The 16,400-nt window shown below is 45.5% G+C and overlaps 1 protein-coding gene across 1 annotated transcript in view; it reads right to left on the bottom strand.

Moving 5' to 3' along the window:
• The window catches only part of apool (apolipoprotein O-like), a 65,394-nt gene that overhangs the window by 24,450 nt on the left and 24,544 nt on the right, over positions 1 to 16,400 (bottom strand). The gene's annotated exons all lie outside the window — the stretch shown is intronic.

Genomic DNA, 16,400 nt, shown 5'->3' with positions numbered 1-16,400 from the left:
TGGATTAATGTTTAGTCACATAGCACTACTATTATTCTGAACACTAGTGTACTTCACAGATTCTCAGCAAATTTGCACCAGGGTAGACATTAGGGCATAGAAGACTCCACTGAATTTTGGAGGTGATCCAGATTTGGGATCAAGTTTCACTTTAAATGTTTTAAGGATTACATCAAAACTGCTTCAAGGATTCTCACCAAATTTCCACACATGGATAGATATTAAGGCATGGAGACTCCACTGAATTTTGGAGGGGATCTTGATCCGGATCCAGATTCTGGATCAAGATTTCTCTTTATATAGGCTTTGAAGGATTACATCAAAAACTATTTGACAGATTCTCACCAAAGTTGTACCACAGATAGATTTAGGGCATGGAAGACTTCACTGAATTTTGGAGGTGATCCAGATTTGGGATCAAGTTTCACTTTAAAGGTTTTTAAGATTACATCAAAACTACTCAAGGATTCTCACAAATTTCCACACCACGGATAGATATTAGGGCATGGAAGACTCCACTGAATTATGGAGGTGATTTTGATATGGATCCAGATTCTGGATCAAGATGTCTCTTATATAAGCTTTGAAGGATTACATCAAAACTACTTCAAGGATTCTCACCAAATTTGCACCAGGGATAGATATTAGGGCATGGAAGACTTCACTGAATTTTGGAGGTGATCAGGGTTTGGGATCAAGTTTCACTTTAAAGGTTTTTAAGGATTACATCAAAACTACTTCAAGGATTCCCACCAAATTGCACCAGGGATGATATTAGGGCATGGAAGACTTCACTGAATTTTGGAGGTGATCAGGGTTTGGAATCAAGTTTCACTTTAAAGGTTGTAAGGATTACATCAAACTACTTCAAGGATTCCACCAAATTTGCACCAGGATAGAAATTAGGGCATGGAAGACTCCACTGAATTTTGTAGGTGATCTGGATCCAGATTCTGGATCAAGATTTTCTTTATAAAGGCTTGAAGGATTATGTCAAAACTACTTCATGGATTCTCACCATATTTGCACCACAGATAGATATTAGGGCATGGAAGACTCCACTGAATTTTGGAGGTGATCCAGATTTGGGATCAAGTTTCACTTTAAAGGTTTTAAGGATTACATCAAACTACTTCAAGGATCCTCGCCAAATTTCCACACACGGATAGATATTAGGGCATGGAAGACTCCACTGAATTTGGAGGTGATCTGGATTTGGGATCAAGTTTCACTTAAAGGTTGTTAAGGATTACATCAAAACTATTCAAGGATTCTCACCAAATTTGCACTAGGGATAGATATCAGGGCATGGAAGACTCCACTGAATTTTGGAGGTGATCTGGATCTAGATCCAGATTCTGGATCAGATTTTTCTTTATAAAAGCTTTGAAGGATTATGTCAAAACTATTTCAAGGATTCTCACCAAATTTGCACCACAGATAGATATTAGGGCATAGAAGACTCCACTGAATTTTGGAGGTAATCCAGATCAGGATTGGCGGACGTCAGAAATCTCTGGTTGCTCTGTTTTGTTGTAAAACTGTGACAGAGATGGGTTCGCATTTTAAGGATGTACATCAAATGACATCAACAAATGTAGTGTACCATGTGAGCTCAACTGATAGGCTCAATGGTTACTGCAGTTCAGGAGTACCTAATGTTTTTACATATTAGAGAAATAAATGAATATGATGAAAACAAAGCACAAAGTTATAAGATGCAGGTAATTTATTAGTGATCTGCAAAAGATGTGTTGTCATTGACAGACAACATCTGATTTTATCTTGATTTTATCTTTGAGAATAAAAAGGAGGAAGCTGTACACAGTGTCCTGGATGCTGACACTGACCTTGACGCAATCATGAGAGGAAGATGCGCACCAGAAAACATGCAGATGATTTACACTCACTGTGGAAGTGCTTGTATAATTATTGTGTTTGTGTGTTTGCTGATAAATGTGAGTTGTTTATTTGTCAGTGGGGTCTTTCTCGCTCACTGGACCCTGGGAAGACATGCACCACCCGGATTTACCCTCATACAGTCTTCTGTGGAAAAATCAGTCTCACTAGGGTCAATGTAAAAGGTCAGGGTCACGAGCTTTGCTTCCTCTAGGCTGACCTAGAAAAATCTGACAGCGCTGTGCAGTGTACGACAGATACTGGTTCTCATAATAAGAGCCGCGCTGTACAGGATGTTTTTGTGGAGGCTCCTGCTTGGACAGGACCCTGGAGGCTGTACTTGGATGTGTGTGTGGTGAATGCATTTTTTTTTTAAGTACATTTTATAATATTAGGCCACTAGATGGAAAAAAAAACATGTTTAGTGGGACAAACTGAAACTCTGATGCCACAGAAAGCATATTTTCTCACCAAGAGACATATCAGTCGTGCAGCAGTTTTGATGTTTCAGCTCAGATTAAATAAATATAACACACATTACATCACCGTGTTACTGACATGCATTTGGAAGAAATGACCTTTGAAAATCCAACCTTCTTTTCTCTGGGGGATACATGCTTCAGTGCAATTTTTAAGACCTTAAAAACAACTTGCTGACATGGGCGGCTCCAGGGATTTGTTTATTTTTTATTTTTTGGTGGGGATGGTGAATTTTGGGGTAGCCAACAGAATATATAGTAAAGATACAAATATGCATTTTGAAGTAGATTTCAAGTACATGTTAATTCACACATTCAATACTGGGTTTTCTGTTTTAAATCACAATTATCCTGATAATTAGGCCATCACCTTAGGATGGTGCTGTTCTCTGTCAGTTTTTGAATGTTGGACTGTCATCTTGTATTATTCAGATTACAACAGGTTCTGGTCCCTGAATGGAATAGTTTGAGAAGGAAATTATTCATTCATGTTCATGCTAATATACCCAACCCAATGTGATAATAGAGCACCGTAGTCTTATTTGAATCCTGCATGATATCGCAAGATTAACCACTTATGGGACCTCCGCTCCATTGTGCAATAAATACACAGCATACGTTTACACGGAAAATGGTATAGAGGGTTTTCAATCACGTGACCGATTTGCTGCAGGACAGGTGCCGTCTCCATTCTGGATTACAAGGAGGCTGGTGCATGATAGAAAAATGGAGAGAATGTCCGGTTATTACGATGCTTTAAATCCTCGAGATAAAGCTTTTTATCATGATAGATGTGTAGCAGTTGGTTCGTGGATCCGTATCTTGTAGCAGATAATTTAGTGTGATGTAAGACAACTGGCCGACAGTGTCACACTGCGTATTTGTGAACTAGGAAGCTGCCGACCAGGTCAGCCTCGCTGGCCTCCTGCAGAGCATCACGGCGGAGCTCTGAAAACGGAGGTCGTCTTGAAGTCCTGAGCGATTTCTCTCACCAGGCGCTAGAAGGGCAGCTTGTGGATCAGCAGCTCGGTGCTCGAGGACCACAATGCAAATAAGCTCCGTATTGGAAGCATTCTTGTGTTATCCTCTGCGGTATTTTATGTATTCTTATATAATTTTATCGCACGAATCAAATAAAATAAAATTCTGGGAGCAGTGGATTTCTGGTAGCGGGCGGATCTCTCTCAGTGCCACGGTCCGTGAGGCTTCCTTCACACCGACATCGAAGCTATCTGCAATTGTTCGCCAAATGCACTTAGCGTATCACAGCGCGACGTGACCAATACGTCACATGAAAACCCTCTATACTGTTTTTTTGTGACTGCAGTCACCGAAGCAGCCACAAGAAGTGTTTTTTGCTTTCAGTTCCCATGGAGAAGAGAGGATGAAGCAGATTGGAGCGGTCGTGTCTGGTAAGTGTTAGCCTACACAGCTAACCAGAGTAGGTCATTCTCTCGCCTCTTGACTTTTGTGCTCAGGGTCATAAACAAACCGCAACATGTCCGCTTTCCCACTGCGTCACTTTTTCTTTGCATTTTCACTTTGTGTGTAATTGCCCAAAAACCCATTGAAACAGGCCATGGTTGATCCCCTGGAAGTAGAGAAATTACATCATAGCGTTGGTATTTGACCCCTTTTGCACCTGCCTTCAATGAGAACACGGCACCTTCTCTGTGTTTTTGGGCAAATTATATGTAAACAAAGTTAAAATGCAAAGAAAAAGTGACGATGCAGTGGAAAGTGGACATGTGTTTGTTTATGACCCAGAGCTCAAACGCAATCAAGGCAGTTTTGCAGGTGAGAGCACATAGCAACTTTGGTTAGCTGTGTAGGCTAACATTACTGACACAACCTCTGCGTCGTCCTCTCTTGTCCAATGGGAACAAAAAAACCCAGCACTTTTTGCGACTGCTTCAGTGTTGCAAATGAAAACAATACAGTACACCAATTTTTTCTGTGTGAAGTTATGCTGTGTATATATTGCGCAACGGGAACAGCGTCCCCATAAGTGGTCAAATCCTGCATTATCATGCAGGGTTCAAACGAGAGTGCGTTTGCCCTATAATAACAACAATGAAGGAATACATATTTAGTTATATGCAGGCATGCACATAGCTAATGGTGATTCAAATGCAGCTTGACAAAAATAGATGCCGCACAGCAGAAAACACAGAGCGAAGCACTTCTCAGGATAAAAAGTGATGATGATTTTGGAAGAAAAGCACATCCATCTGTGTTTTCTGCTGCACATCATTTATTTTTAGAACATACTAGCACCTGCGCACCAGTTATGTGCACACCTGGTTGCACTGGACTGGGATGAGTGAGCAAGATCATGCTACAAGACCAGATAAGTCAGACGACATCAGAAACTGAGGTTGAAATAATGAATTATGAAAGGAAACGTAACTTTTGTGGTGGTGCATTCATAAAATCCAGGGTGATGCAGACTTGTACAAGCCATGCACTATCTAATGGGATATACACCCCACATCGTACAGACCTGGTTGAACCTTATCTGCCAGCAGGGGTCTTTAATTCTCAAGGTGCTGGCTTAAGTGACTATTGGATAAATACAACCCCTGGCAAAATTATGGATCACCGGCCTCGGAGATGTCATTCATTTAATTTTGTAGAAAAAAAAGCAGATCACAGACATGACACAAAACTAGTCATTTCAAATGGCAACTTTCTGGCTTTAAGAAACACTATAAGAAATCAGGAAAAAAATTGTGCAGTCAGTACGGTTACTTTTTTAGACCAAGCAGAGAGAAAAAATATGGAATCACTCAATTCTGAGGAAAAAATTATGGAATTATGAAAAACAAAAGAACGCTCCAACACATCACTAGTATTTGTTGCACCACCTCTGGTTTTATAACAGCTTGCAGTCTCTGAGGCATGGACTTAATGAGTGACAACAGACTCTTCATCAATCTGGCTCCAACTTTCTCTGATTGCTGTTGCCAGATCAGCTTTGCAGGTTGGAGCCTTGTCATGGACCAATTTCTTCAACATCCACCAAAGTTTTTTCAATTGAATTAAGATCTGGACTATTTGCAGGCCATGACATTGACGCTATGTGTCTTTTTGCAAGAATGTTTTCACAGTTTTTGCTCTATGGCAAGATGCATTATCATCTTGAAAAATGATTTCATCATCCCCAAACATCCTTTCAATTGATGGGATAAGAAAAGTGTCCAAAATATCATAATAAATATAAACTTATAAACTCAACATAAACTTGTGCATTTATTGATGATGTAATGGACAGCCATCTCCCCAGTGCCTTACCTGACTTTGCAGCCCCATATCATCAATGACTGTGGAAATTTACATGTTCTCTTCAGGCAGGTCCATCTTTATAAATCTCATTGGAACAGCACCAAACAAAAGTTCCAGCATCATCACCTTGCCCAATGCAGATTTTAGATTCATCACTGACTATGACTTTCATCCAGTCATCCACAGTCCACGATTGCTTTTCCTTAGCCCATTGTAAACTTGTTTTTTTTTCTGTTAGGTGTTAATGATGGCTTCGATTTAGCTTTTCTGTATGTAAATATCCCATTTCCTTTAGGCGGTTTCTACAGTTCGGTCACAGACGTTGACTCCAGTTTCCTCCCATTCGTTCCTCATTGTTTTGTTGTGCATTTTCAATTTTGAGAAATATTGCTTTAAGTTTTCTGTCTTGGACGCTTTGATGGTCTTCCTTGGTCTACCAGTATGTTTGCCTTTAACAACCTTCCCATGTTGTTTGTATTGATCCAGAGTTTCGACACGACTGTGAACAACCAACATCTTTTGCAACAATTGCGTGATGATTACCCTTTTAAGAGTTTGATAATCCTCTCCTTTGTTTCACTTGACATCTCTCGTGTTGGAGCCATGATTCATGTCAGTCCACTTGGTGGAATGGCTCTCCAAGGTGTGATCACTCCTTTTAGATGCAGACTAATGAGCAGATCTGATTTTATGCAGGTGTTAGTTTTTGGGGATGAAAATTTACAGGGTGATTCCATAATTTATTCCTCAGAATTGAGTGAGTCCATATTTTTTCCCTCTGCTTGGTCTAAAAAAGTAACCGTTACTGACTGCCACAATTTTTTTTTCCTGATTTCTTATAGTGTTTCTTAAAGCCAGGAAGTTGCCATTTGAAATTACTTTAGCTTTTCTGTCATGTCTGTGGTTTTTTCTATAAAATTAAACAACTGAATGAACATCCTCCGAGGCCGGTGATTCCATAATTATTGCCAGGGGTTGTAAGTCAGTAGGTACAGTGTTGACATTGAGACTTAAAGCAAATTATAATTATTATTTATAAATTATTACATATTATGAATCAGATTATTGGTTGAAATAAAAGGATTAAAAATGGAATAGTTTTGACTGTGTTTGGAATGCTTGGTCTCCAAAGTAAAGGTCAAACAAGTTTACTACCATTGGATTCTATGACGTGACCATATGTTACTCTGTAACATAACTAAGCATGACAGATGGTGCAAAACTACTCCTTTTTAAAATGCTATTAGCTCACCAATAATTTGCATCTTTTTTTTTTTTTTTATCCAAAATTAGAGCAACTTAAGTTTGACCCCCTGTACAAAACTGAAACTGACATTTGTCATCATTTTTGCTGTTTTTACCTCATAACTCCAGAACATTCAGTCATAGATAGTCCAAACTATACCTTTTTGGAATCATTATGATCAGACAAATAATGTGGGTATTGCTTTCAACATGATTGGAGCATTTTAAAAATTTTGATCTCTGTGTAATTCTTTGACCCCTGTAGCTCATTAGAGATCAGCTCCAGGATGGTTCCATATCTGAAAATAAACAGTTAATTTAGAATAGTTGTGCCAAATTTGATTGCTTTTATTACAAAATGCACAACTGTTATGGAAATTGTAGTTAAGCTGCTCCACTAATATCAAGCATGTTTTTTAGTTTCAACTAAGTTTCAAAGACTAACATTGTGTCAGTTTTCACCATGTAAAGCCTGCTTTAGTTTTATGGCACTTCATACTGTTATAAGTTGAAATGAATGAATTACAAACAAAAATGGATCAGTCCATGTAGGCTATGATATAACACACACACACATACACACTCTCTCTCCACACTCCCAGGGGTCATGTGCTCTGGTTCCCCCACATGCAGATTTTATAAGGTCTGTGGAGCTGCAGGTCCTCTGTGGGGCCCTAAACAAACCACATGTTAAACACAAATTCTGATCCCTCTGTAACACACATGAGAGAAATAACCAAAACCATGTGGCACCAAAAGCTTTCACAAAGTTACGTAACATTCCTGATGTTCCAGCTCAAACCTGACAGGAAACATTCTCATGACTTCTATTATGCTTGTACTGTACATGCATTTCTTCAAGTCTAATCAGAACATCTGGAACACATCAGAGACAGATTTTGCTTTTATTTCACTATGAAATACGTTGTCCATACTAGTTACTAATAAAGTGCAGGATTGGTGCAACTAGTGTCCAGGAACTGGAGTTGTCAGAGTATTATATCTGCAGGTAGAGTGACACTAGTGATGTGCGCACTGAGGACCGACTGGTGACAAATGATTAGGACAAGAGGAACACAAACAGGGCTTGATGAAAAATAGAACCTTTATTTTGTCCCAAACACTGAGTACAGTTTGATGGAATGGCACTCGTCCACCATTGTACTCATTAGCAGCAGCACATGTGCAGCTACTTTCCGCTTCCCAGCACCATGAGCTGAATTCCAATAAATAAAAGCACTACACACGCAGACCCGTGGAACTGCATCACAAACCAACAAAAAACAGACCGTTGGCCATCTGGGAGCAAGCGACTTGTAAAGCAGGTGTGGCGTATCTTTGTGTCCTACAGAAAGTCACTCAGTTCTGAGTACTGAATCCGCTGCATCGTCTCGACAGTGGAAAAGTAATTAGAGTGTTCTCAGCAAATCTAAATGGGTAGTGTGGGCAGAAGAAATGAGAAAAGGACAAGTTGAGGGTGGAAAAACTTCCTAAATGTTTTGGCAGGCGGGGCAGCTTTTCACGCCGCTGTGTATCCATCGTGTGAACGACGCCAGCGTGGGAATGACAGTTCTCCTGTGGCCTGCTGGGAGCTCAGCTATGAGTGCTGTACAAGTCTTCATCTTCAGCAGTGGACTGGCCAAAGGTCCATCAAAGTGGGGTCAGGCTTCACAACACCGTCTGGAGGGAAACAACAGGAACTGAAACACAAGCTCATCCAAAAGCACAAACGTATTACAAGTTACACTTTGGTTCTAGTAGTACTGACTGAAACTGTGACTCCTCTATCGCAAGATATTTCACCAAACAAAATGACAGTGTATGAATGTGAGGCATTTACTGTAAAGCGCTTGCAGCTTCTGATGTAGATGGAAAAGCACTTTATAAATGCAGATTCTCTTTTTTTTATACCAAAAGACCAGACAGACAGACAAAGAGAGGGTGTTCCAACATAACTTGGCACTGAATCCCCACAGAACCACAAACTATAGACTTCAAAGTCCCGTCAGCGTCGTCACCTCATCAACACATCTCTCCTGGGACAAGTCAGGACTGCAGGCAGGCCGCTCCAATATTTGTACCCTCCTCCTCTACACCTATGCCTTTGTATCATGTGCACAATGGGGTTTTTCTGCTGTATTGATGAAAATGCATTGAGGTCGTTGGAAAAATGTCATCATGTCATCTTTGCTCCTGAAAGACTCAACCTTTTTTTACATACTACTTTTGTACCAAATCATGTCCACCTTTGAAATATATCATTACTAACTACATTGTTCCTGTCCCAACTTTTTTTTAGAATGTGTTGCAGCACTGAAATGCAAGAATGGATGTATATTAACACATGAAATAAAGTTTAGTCGACAAAACATGAAATATCTTGGGGTCATACTGTCTGCAATAAAACAGAACCCAGTGTAAATCTAAGAACAGGGCTGTGAAATGAAAATTGTAAAATCCGAGGAAAATTCACAGGGGGTCTCGGGGGTGCAGCTCCCCAAGAGCCGGGGTCTAGGGCTTTGTGGGGCCCCAGAAATCAAATTAAATTTTCATCTACTGATACATTTTCAACATCTCCTGGAAGAACAAATCTCAAAATTAGTGCATATTTAAATGATCCTAGATTCAACCTTTCATTTGAACCGTCAATGATCGTGTTGAAATAACAGAATATGACGTGGAAGTAGGACCTGGAATGATTTTCCTTTTAATTGTAAACCAAATTATGCATTAACTCAGAACAATTAAACTACATGAAATTCATGAAGACTGAAAAGACTGTTAGAGCAGTTCAAAAACGACAGCTAAAGCTTGCAGAATATTTTAAAGATCAGGGTAAACTATCAATAACATACCTTATAGTAAAAAGCCACACATTCTTGTATAAATTCCTGTAAATCCACTCAAAGCCACAATGTCTTTTTTCCCATGAAAAAAGTCTACATTAATAAAAACTAATTTACATTGTTGTGTAAATTCATGTAGCCTAAATTTATTCAAAGCCACAATCTTTTTTTTCAATGAAAGTCTAGATTAATAAAAGAAAAAAAGGCACATAATCTTTTCTGAAATCCTGTTTGAACAGCACAATGTTTATTTTCCAGAGAGAGAAAAAAAATTCTTACCAGTTCGCTTTTCCCATTTATCTTTCAGGTGTGTTCATGAAGCCAGCAACAATTCCACGGATTCTTGTCCTTATCACACTTTTTCAAACCGTCTTTCTCGCCATCTTCGCTCTGTGCGACGTCGCTCCGTGACACAGACATGCTGCAAAATTCTTCTTTTAAAAACTTGAAAGTTCGAAAAGTGTGCCATGTCCACATGCTACGTTTAGCTAAGCTTCGCACAGGAGCCGCACAGTGTCACCGCAGCAACCAACCAGTCCCGCTTTACGACAACTGTCGTAACAGCCAGGCTTTGAGTGGCATTTTTCCTCCGCGAATCTCTGCAGATCCGAGGAAACTGATATGTATCTGTAACACACAGATCTATTGTGTGAAAGTGTAATGACACAGACCCACAACAGGGGGCATAAATGAACGGTCAATGGAAATAAAGAGTAACACTTTTAATGTTGTGAAATGTGCACAACAAATACAGATACAGTTCAATACTACAGTCAATTTGTACAGTTGGTGTCGTGTGGGCAAGCTCGAGGATAGGAGATGCCTGTCCAGATAAGAGTCGGGACCCACATGATTTCCACCGCCAACGGATCTAGAACACACCGGAGCCGCCAAGTCACGAGTCAGCAGGTGGCCACCGTCTCCAGCTGTCAGATCGGGCACTGCTGGCAGGGAGCAGAAACAGTCAAGGGTGGGTGTGTGCACACACCCAGCAAACAGTCAGCAGAGTTCTGATAATGAAGGGAGGAAAAACACCACCTCCCACTTCTCACAATGTCACAGTCGTGCAGATCCTACTCTCACTTAACAGCTGAGGAGCGGAAACGCCAACTCCTCCTGACCAGCTGCAAGTGTACTGAAATGTCTGCAAACTCAGAATGCCAAGTACAGCTTCTCGAGCTTAGCAAAATACGTTGCAACAACAAGCTTAGCTGAAACAGAACAAAGACGGCTGAGAGTTTACCTGAGAACGTCAGATGATTTCTCGGCAGGGGTGTGGTGTCTTCTCCAGGCTTTTATGGATGGCTAGATGAGATGATGGACAGCTGTCAGGGTTCCTGGTGGCGAACTGCGCCCTCTGGTGCCTGAAGCCTGTCTACAGGCAGAGCACCCTCTGGTGTTGGCCAGCAGTACCTCCTCTTCGGGCGGCCCACACAACAGGACCCCCCCCTCAACGGGCGCCAGGAGGCGCCCGACCAGGCTTGTCGGGGTGTCGGGCGTAGAAGTCGGTCAGGAGGGCCGGGTCCAGAATGAAGCTCCGTTTCACCCAGGAGCGTTCTTCGGGTCTGTACCCCTCCCAGTCCACCAGATACTGGAACCCCCGGCCCCGTCGACGGACGTCCAGAAGCCTGCGGACGGTCCACGCAGGCTCACCATCGATGATCCGGGAAGGAGGCGGCGCTGGTCCGGGAGTGCAGAGGGTGGAGGTGTGATACAGTTTGATCCGGGACACGTGAAAGACTGGATGAATCCGCAGTGAAGCTAGCAACCGCAGCTTCATTGCGGCTGGACTGAGGACTCTGATGATAGAAAAAGGTCTGATGTATCTGTCCTTTAGTTTATGGGAGTCCACCTGCAGAGGGATGTCCTTAGTTGACAGCCAAACCTCCTGCCCAGGCTGGTATGCAGGGGCCGGGGAACGCCGGCGGTCTGCATGGTCCTTAGCCCTCGTCCGGGCAGTCAGAAGGGCAGAGCAGACAGTGCGCCATACCCGACGGTATCTCCTGAGGTGGGCCTGGACCGAGGGGACCTCAACCTCTCCCCCCACGGCTGGAAACAATGGGGGCTGGTACCCCAAACACGCCTCAAAGGGGGAGAGGCCGGTGGCAGACGAGACCTGACTGTTGTGGGTGTACTCGATCCAGGCCAGGTGTTGACTCCAGTGGTGTGTGGAGGTGACACACCGCAGAGTTTGCTCCAGATCTTGGTTCGTCCGCTCTGCCTGTCCATTGGTTTGAGGGTGGTACCCGGACAAGAGGCTCACGGTGGCCCCCAGTTCCCTACAGAAACTCCTCCAGACTTGCGAGGAAAACTGGGGACCACGATCCAAGACTACGTTCGTGGGGATACCATGCAGATGCACGACATGGTGGACCAGGAGGTCTGCAGTCTCCTGGGCCGTCGGGAGCTTCGGGAGGGCCACGAAGTGGGCCGCGTTGGAGAACCGGTCCACTATCATCAGGATGGTCGTCATACCCTGGGACGCAGGGAGACCCGTGACGAAGTCCAGGCCTATGTGGGACCAGGGGCGACGAGGCACCGGCAGCGGCTGGAGGAGTCCTTGGGCCTTCTTATGGTCAGCCTTGCCCCTGGCACAGGTGGTGCAGGCCTGGACATACTCCCGGACATCGGTCTCCATCGATGCCCACCAGAAGCGCTGCCGGACCACTGCCACGGTTCTACGCACCCCTGGGTGATAGGAGAGCTTCGAACTGTGACAGAAGTCCAAGACCGCAGCCCTGGCCTCTGGTGGGACGTACAGCCGGTCTTTAGGTCCATCTTCGGGGTCCGGGTGTCGTGTCAGGGCCTCCCGGACGGTCTTCTCCACGTCCCAGGTGAGGGTTGCGACGACAGTGGACTCGGGGATGATGGTGTCCGGTGGATCCGACAGCTCTGGCCTGACTTCCTCTTCATGCACCCAGGACAGTGCATCGGACCGTTGGTTTTTAGTCCCAGGGCGATACGTGATCTGGAAGTCAAAGCGACCAAAGAACAGTGACCAATGGACTTTCCTGGAGTTCAGACACTTGGCGGTCCGGATGTATTCCAGGTTCCGATGGTCCGTGAAAACCATGAAGGGAACCGAGGCTCCCTCCAGAAGGTGTCTCCACTCCTCAAGAGCCTCTTTCACCGCCAGAAGTTCCCGATTGCCGACGTCATAGTTCCTTTCAGCCGGGGTCAACCTGCGGGAAAAATAGGCACAAGGATGGAGTACCTTATCGGACTCCCCACTCTGGGAGAGCACGGCTCCTATCCCTGAGTCAGAGGCATCCACTTCGACAATAAACTGGCGATTAGGGTTAGGCTGCACCAGAACTGGTGCAGTCGAAAACCGCTGTTTCAACTCCTTGAACGCGGCTTCGCACTGATCCGACCAGGTGAAGGGGACTTTAGTGGAGGTCAGGGCTGTCAGGGGGCTAACAACCTGACTGTAGCCCTTAATGAACCTCCGATAGAAGTTTGCAAAACCGAGGAACTGTTGCAGCTTCCTACGGCTTGTTGGTTGGGGCCAATCTCTCACCGCCGCAACCTTGGCCGGATCAGGGGCGACGGAGTTGGAGGAGATTATAAACCCCAGGAAGGACAAAGAAGTGCGGTGGAACTCACACTTCTCGCCCTTCACAAACAGCCGGTTCTCCAACAACCGCTGCAGGACCTGACGTACATGCTTGACATGGGTCTCAGGATCCGGGGAGAAGATGAGTATATCGTCTAGATATATGAAGACAAACCGATGCAGGAAGTCCTGCAAGACGTCATTAACCAAGGCTTGGAACGTCGTGGGCGCATTGGTGAGACCGAACGGCATGACCAGGTACTCAAAATGACCTAACGGGGTGTTAAACGCCGTCTTCCACTCGTCTCCCTTCCGGATCCGAACCAGGTGATACGCATTTCTAAGATCCAACTTTGTAAATATTTGGGCTCCATGCAGGGGCGTGAATACTGAATCCAGAAGGGGCAACGGGTATCGGTTGGAACAGTGATCTCGTTCAGCCCTCTGTAATCAATGCATGGACGGAGTCCGCCGTCCTTCTTGCCCACAAAAAAGAAACCAGCACCCATCGGGGAGGTGGAGTTCCGGATCAACCCGGCAGCTAACGAGTCCCGGATGTAGGTCTCCATTGATTCGCGTTCCGGACGTGAGAGGTTGTACAGCCTGCTGGATGGGTACTCAGTGCCCAGTATCAAATCAATGGCACAATCGTACGGACGGTGTGGGGGCAACGTGAGCGCCAGATCTTTGCTGAAGACGTCAGCAAGATCATGGTACTCAGCTGGCACCGCCGCCAGATTGGGGGGGACTAAAACCTCCTCTTTAGCTGTCACACCGGGTGGAACCGAGGATCCTAAACACTCCCGGTGGCAGGTTTCGCTCCACTGCGTCACAACCCCAGACGGCCAGTCAATCCAGGGATTGTGTTTTAACACCCATGGAAAACCCAGAATCACTCGGGAGGTAGAAGGTGTTACATAAAACACAATCTCCTCCTTGTGATTTCCAAACACAACCATTGTCACTGGCTGTGTCTGATTAGTGGAAGTAGGGTGCCATCTAGTGCCCGCACCGACAATGGTGACGGTAAGGCCACTAGAGGGAGCCCAACCTCCTTTGCCCATCTGCTATCCAGCAGATTCCCCTCCGACCCCGTGTCCACCAGTGCTGGGGCATGAAGGGTTAAATCCCCACTTAGGATCGTAACTGGGATTCGTGCGGATTTGCGGGATTTCCCCTCGTGAGTGTTATGGCCCACCCTTAGCCCAGTCTCTAAGGGCGGGCATTGTAGTTTTGACCGTTTGGGGCAATTTCTCTGTATGTGCTCACTCGAGCCGCAGAAAAAAAAAACACTCCCCACGGGCCAGCCTCCTTTGTCCGTCTTCTAATTTTACTTTAGCCCTGCTCGTGTCCATAGCTTCGTCAGCAGGGGGAGCTGTCGCCTCACGGAGGGCTCTGGCAGTGGAGCAGGGGGACGACGACATCCGTTCGGACCCGGAAGGAAGAGGGACGGCTCGTGCCCGGCCACGCCCTTCGCCTCGCTCCCGGCGATGTTCTTCTAGTCGGTTGTCAAGCCGTATAACGAGATCAATAAGCCCATCTAAATCCCGCGGCTCATCCTTCGCCAGCAAATGCTCCTTCAGGACCGGAGACAGTCTGCTTACAAAGGCGGCGTGGAGCGCGACGTTATTCCAGCCGGACCTCGCTGCCGCGATGCGGAAGTCGACTGCATATTCGGCTGCGCTCCGACGCCCCTGTCTCATCGACAGCAGCACGTTTGAAGCGGTCTCGCCTCTGTTAGGATGATCAAACACTTGTTTGAACTCCCGCACAAACCCAGTGTATGTAGTAAGGAGCCGTGAGTTCTGCTCCCAAAGTGCCGTAGCCCAGGCGCATGCCTCTCCTCGAAGCAGATTCACCACATAAGCCACCTTGCTAGCATCAGACGCGTACATGACCGGACGTTGTGAAAAGATGAGCGAACACTGCATTAAAAAAATCAGCGCACGTCTCGACACAGCCTCCATACGGCTCAGGAGGACTTATGTATGCTTCAGGGGACGGGGTTTGTTGAACGGCCACTGGAATATCTGTATCTGGCACTCGGGCAGCAGGAGGAGGTGCCGCAGCAGCGCCCTGTGCGTGCACTTCCACCTGAGCGGTGAGAGCCTCCATCCTCCGATTGAGGATTACGTTCTGCTCGGTTACCAAGTCCAACCGAGCAGTGAAGGCGGTTAGAATTTGCTGCAGCTCACCTAGTACGCCTCCTGCTGGTCCCTGTGCCTCCTGCGTTTCCATTGGTGGTTCACTCGATGGTTGACGCCCCTCAGGATCCATGACAGTTGGCCGAGAAATCCTGTTGTGTGAAAGTGTAAGGACACGGACCCACAACAGGGGGCATAAATGAACGGTCAATGGAAATAAAGAGTAACACTTTTAATGTTGTGAAATGTGCACAACGAATACAGATACAATTCAATACTACAGTCAGTTTGTACAGTTGGTGTCGTGTGGGCAGGCTCGAGGATAGGAGACGCCTGTCCAGATAAGAGTCGGGACCCACACGATTTCCATTGCCAACGGATCTGGAACACACCGGAGCCGCCAAGTCCCGAGTCACCAGGTGGCCACCGTCTCCAGCTGTCAGATTGGGTACTGCTGGCAGGGAGCAGAAACAGTCAAGGGTGGGTGTGTGCACACACCCAGCAAACAGTCAGCAGAGTTCTGATAATGAAGGGAGAAAAACACCAACTCCCACTTCTCACAATGTCACAGTCGTGCAGATCCTACTCTCACTTAACAGCTGAGGAGCGGAAACGCCAACTCCTCCTGACCAGCTGCAAGTGTACTGAAATGTCTGCAAACTCAGAATGCAAAGTACAGCTTCTCGAGCTTAGTAGCAAATACGTTGCAACAACAAGCTTAGCTGAAACAGAACAAAGACGGCTGAGAGTTTACCTGAGAACGTCAGATGATTTCTCGGCAGGGGTGTGGTGTCTTCTCCAGGCTTTTATGGATGGCTAGATGAGATGATGGACAGCTGTCAGGGTTCCTGGCGGCAAACTGCGCCCTCTGGTGCCTGAAGCCCGTCTACAGGCAGAGCGCCCTCTGGTGCTGGCCAGCAGTACCTCCTCTTCGGGCGGCCCACAC

Source organism: Thalassophryne amazonica, chromosome 11 (genome assembly GCF_902500255.1).
Source record: "Thalassophryne amazonica chromosome 11, fThaAma1.1, whole genome shotgun sequence".
Taxonomy (NCBI): Eukaryota; Metazoa; Chordata; class Actinopteri; order Batrachoidiformes; family Batrachoididae; genus Thalassophryne; species Thalassophryne amazonica.
Note: the sequence above shows the minus strand (reverse complement) of the source record. Positions and strands in the feature narration are given on the sequence as shown.